The sequence below is a fragment of the Belonocnema kinseyi genome, chromosome 5 (assembly GCF_010883055.1).
Source record: "Belonocnema kinseyi isolate 2016_QV_RU_SX_M_011 chromosome 5, B_treatae_v1, whole genome shotgun sequence".
Classification (NCBI taxonomy): domain Eukaryota; kingdom Metazoa; phylum Arthropoda; class Insecta; order Hymenoptera; family Cynipidae; genus Belonocnema; species Belonocnema kinseyi.
This window is the reverse complement of record NC_046661.1, coordinates 147,125,540-147,130,591: the sequence shown is the minus strand read 5'-3', so window position 1 is coordinate 147,130,591 and position 5,052 is coordinate 147,125,540. Positions and strand designations below refer to the sequence as shown.

Below are 5,052 nucleotides of genomic sequence, written 5' to 3'. Positions count from 1 at the left end.
CCGTGACGTAGCATCGACTGCGTCTGCGCAGGAATGCTCTAGTCAAATGAGAATCTCGGACTGCGCAACTCAAACGAACTTCACTGGCCAACTACCTTAACGGCATCAAAAATGTCGAAAATGACGAACTAAAATTAAATATAAGAAAAACTGCAACTCAAATAATCACAAATCATAATTTTTCAAATAAATTTAATAATACATATAAAATTGATGAACCTATTGAAAAATGTCAAAATAAACATAAAGATTTAATAGTATTTAAAGCTGATAAAGGTAATATAATCGCACCTGCAAATCGAAACCATTATATAACTGTTGAAAATCTATTGATAAATTACACTTTATACAAAAAATATATAAACTAGTCTTGTTGCAACTCTGGAGCAAAAATGTAATGACATTTTAAACAGATGGGGAAAAAAAGTTTCAAAAATGATAACATGACATGCAAATTAAAAACATATAACAGTGTTGTTTCTAAAGCATATGGTCTACCAAAAGTTCATAAAGCAGGTTTAAAATGGCAGTTGATTGTTTCCGCAGTATGTTCTCCAACTTATAATTTACCAAAATACATATCAAATTGTTTAAAATCAATTTTTGGGAAAACTCAAGCTTTTGTAAAGAATAGTTGGGATCTAAAAAAAGAGCTTCAAAATATTAAAGATCCTGATTCGCATTCTATAGTTTCACTTGATGTTTTATCAATGTATGATAATATTCCATTGGATCTTGCATTAGATTGTATTAAGGAATAATTAAATTTAAACCAAAATTTAACAAAAATTTCCAAAAATGAATTTTCAATTGCCACTAGAACAATATTAAACACAGTTTTTTCTTTTAATAATACATTGTTTTAACAAGTTTCAGGTTGACCTATGGGATCCCCATTATCCCCTGTTGTTTCGAATTTATTAATGAAAGATATAGAAAAGTATGTGGATGATATCCCAGCAATTCTTCCTACCGAAAAAATAGATGAATTGCTAAAGTGTCAAAATTTGCCAAGTGGGCCACTTTTTTTTGGTGGGTTGTGAATTTTCTTCGGGAATTCTCTCCATCAGTACAAACTACGGCCATAATTTTTTGCTTGTTTCGTTAAATATGTTCTTTCTATAAAATAAAAATCAATTTACCATTGTTGCTTAAATATTGATGAAATTAGCAACATTTTTGATAAACAAATAAAATTTGTTCTAACTTCTAAACTGACTTCAATGCTTTACTTGACTAATTACGAAAGCTCGTTTAATTACGAAGATTTTGGTGAAAAAAAATTAGGGAACTCGCATATCATCAAAGAGTTGTCACTCTTTGATAGAAAAAATCAATTTTTTTGCATAATCGTTCATTTTATTATTAAATTAATATTCTGATGGAAGAAACTGACGTTTGACAATATTTTTCATTTCTATTAACAATTCTGATCAACAAATGCATTTTATAAATACTTTCAAATAGAAAAAGTCTCTTTCTTGCTGAAATATTGATTATATTATAAATGTTATTGCGTGTCAGTATATTTCGTTGGAGTTTCATTTTTTATGATATAATCAACATTTCATCAAGAAAGAGATTATTCCTATTTGAAAGCGTCTATTAAATGCATTTGCTGAGCAGAATTGTTACTAAAAGTGAAAAATAATGTCAAATCTCAGTTTCCTCCATCAGAATATTAATTTAATGATAAAATGAACAATTATGCAAAAGAAGTAGATTTTTTCTATTAAAGAGTGACTGTTCAATGTATTTGTTAATCAATATTGTTTATAACAATGGTAAATGTTTTGATTGTCCATTTCTCTCATGGATTTTTTATTTTTGAAGGCAAACCTAATGATTGCGCAGAAAAATGCATTTTATATATTCAGAGGCGCTTATTTATTAAATTTGTTTATGAAATTTGTTTATAACAATCAAAAAAATTATACTTTAGTGTTTGATTTCAACTAAACATTAATTTCACTCGATTTCGCGGCACAAAACGTGATGAAAAAAACTTCCAGACTTCAATGTACAGCAATAATCGATTTGGTTCATAAAATTGTTTATAATAATTGAACCGATTGCAAGAACTTCATCTAAGTTATGAGGAATTGTTAATCGGTTGTAAATCTATCAGTTTTTCACCTTTTTGAGGTAAAAACAATTAATACTACAGAACAAGCAACTCAAATATGAAAAATTATGGGTTTTTGGCATTTTGCAACTTAAATAACAAATAAACAGAGCCGTTTTAGCAAATCGCCCTCGATAGAACTCTATAGAATTTAATTAGCTTTAATTAAAAAAAAAAAAAATGAAATCGGATGAAACGGTCAACACGAAAACACGAACAACTTTTGATGATATGCGAGTTCCCTAATTGTTTTTTACCAAAATCTTCGTAATTAAACGAACTATCGTAATTAGTCAAGCAAAGCATTGAAATCAATTGAGAAGTTAGATAGAATTTTATTTGTTTATAAAAATTGTTGCTAATTTCATCAATATTTATGCAACAATGGTAAAATTATTTTTATTTTATAGAATGAACATATTTAACGAAGCATGCAAAAAATAATGACGATAGTTTTTGCCGATCGGGAGAAAAAAAAACTAATTACGAGAAAAATGCTAAAAAAATTAAATAACAATAACGACTTAAAAAATGAAAATTTTGCAAAAATGTTTTAGGGCGATTTTATTTATGCAAAACTCTAGCTGATCAGGCATTCCCGAAGAAAAATAAAAACCCATAAAAAAAGTGGCTCACTTGACAAATTTTGACACTAAACACTTTCAACAATATGGAAAATTCAATTCACCATTGAAAAAGAAACTTATCTAGATTTATTAATTATTAAAATTGCTGAAGGTAATTTAACAACAAATTGGCAACAAAAAAATTCTTGATCAGGAAAGTTAAATTCTGTAAAGAAAACTTAAATCAACTAAAAATTACTCTTTTGCAAAATAATTACCCACTTCAGTTAATAAATAAAATTATCAAAGAAAGAATCCATGAAATTTATATGTAATAATTCGTCTAAAAATAAAAAAAGGAATGAAAGGGTTTCTTTACAAAAATACAATATTAATGTTTATTTTACTAACAACCACAAACTTAATAAATTTCCTTTTTTTTAAATAAAGATAAAGATAACAATGAAAACTTTTCTTGTATAGTATATCTGATTAATTGTAAATGTTGCAATAAAATTTATATTAGTGAGACTGGTAGGAGACTTTAAACTCGCATTTATAAACATGGAAATCTGATAATTATTTTGATTTCGAGATTAAAAATAACAAAATTTTAGCTCGAGAAAACAATACTAAAAAAAGAAGAATCTTAGAGTCTATTTTCATAAATAAAGTAATTAAAAATTCCATCAATTTAAAAACTGAAATGTTAAATATAAATCAAATTTATCAAACTATTTTATAAAAATGTTATTTAAATTTTTTATTCAATTTACTTTGGCGCAATTTTCATTTGAGTCTCCATTTAATATCCGCCTTCATTAATTACTCATGGAAAATTGACTGTATCAATAATGGTTTTATAAATTTTTAACCTAAACAATTAAGAAAAAAAATTATTTGGTTCACTTCAAAATCATTTTTTTCTAATATGAAAATGATTGAAATCTCTTGGATAAAATAATTAACTTCACTACAGGTAAGTTAAAAAAATGTTTGTACAATCTTTTTCATTATATATATATTTTTTTTCAATTCTATGCTAGTTTTTTAAATAAGTTAAAAAAATTTTTAACCTAGGTGTGTTGGTGTTTTTTTTTTAAATGGACAAATAAATCTTGATTCTTTGACAGCTGAATCCACTATTATTATTTTTATTGGACGGTAAGACGTTTGAAAAAATTTCAGTGTCGATGATATTACAACACTGAATATATATAATGTTTAAAGAAAGCAGAATCATAAATAAATTCATATTCTTTAACATTAAATCGCCTGTGAAATCTTGGAGATCTTTGTGAATTCTTTGAAATTTCTTGAAGTACTTAAAATCTTGAAATTTCTGCAAAATATTTTTGAATCTTTTTGAATCTTGAGAAAATATTTAAAATTCATGAAAACTTCTTTAATTTGTTGAAGCCTTTTGAAATAGTTTAACATCATTGAAATATTCGAAATCGTTTAAAATTTTAGAAATTTTTTAAATCTTCGGAATTCTTTTTAAATCTTTACGAGATTCTTATGAAATCTTTTGTATAAATTAATTTGTAAAATCTTTTGTGTGCGTTTTAAATCATTGAAATCATTTTTAAGTTTTTCTAATTTTTTAAAACCTTTTGAAATAGTTCCAACATCATTGAAATATTTGTGAAATCTTGCATTTTCGTTTTAAATCATTGAAAAATTAGAAATCATTTAGAACTTCTGAAATCTTTCAAATTTGGTTTACTGTACACTTTTTGAAATTTTTGAAATTTTCGTATTCTTTTGACATTTTTATGAATTCCGAATGAAATCCTTGAAATTTTTTTTAATCTTTTGAAATTTGTTCAAACTTTTTGAAATAGTTTAACATCATTATTGAAATATTTGAGAAATCTTTCATATTCGTTTAAATCATTAATATATTTGAAACCGTTTGAAATCGCTTAAAAGCTTTGAAATATTTAAAACTTTTTTCAAATCTTTGGGATTCATGCATTCTTTTGAAATCTTCATGAAATTTTTATAAAATCTTTCGGAAATCTTTTGTATTCATTTAAAATCTTTGAAAATGTTCGAAATATTTGTAAAATCGTTGAAATCTGGTTATACGCTCTTTTCAAATCTTTGAAATTCTTACAATTTTTATAAAATATTCAAAATATATAGGAAACTTTTGTGAAATCTTTTGATATTTTTTTTAAATTTTCGTTTGTGAAATAGTTTTTAGTCGTTGAAATCATTCAACTATTTGATATCTTAGTGAAATCTTTTTAAATCTTCTAAAATGTTTTAAACCCTTTTGAAATGTTAAAAAATATTTGGAATTTGGTGTACACGTCTTCTTTAAATCTTTGAAATTCGGGAAATATTTTTAAA

General features: G+C 25.1%; 1 protein-coding gene across 1 annotated transcript in view; it reads right to left on the bottom strand.

The window, feature by feature from the left end:
* Positions 1-5,052, bottom strand: part of LOC117173948 (eIF-2-alpha kinase GCN2) — a 94,996-nt gene that overhangs the window by 57,628 nt on the left and 32,316 nt on the right. The gene's annotated exons all lie outside the window — the stretch shown is intronic.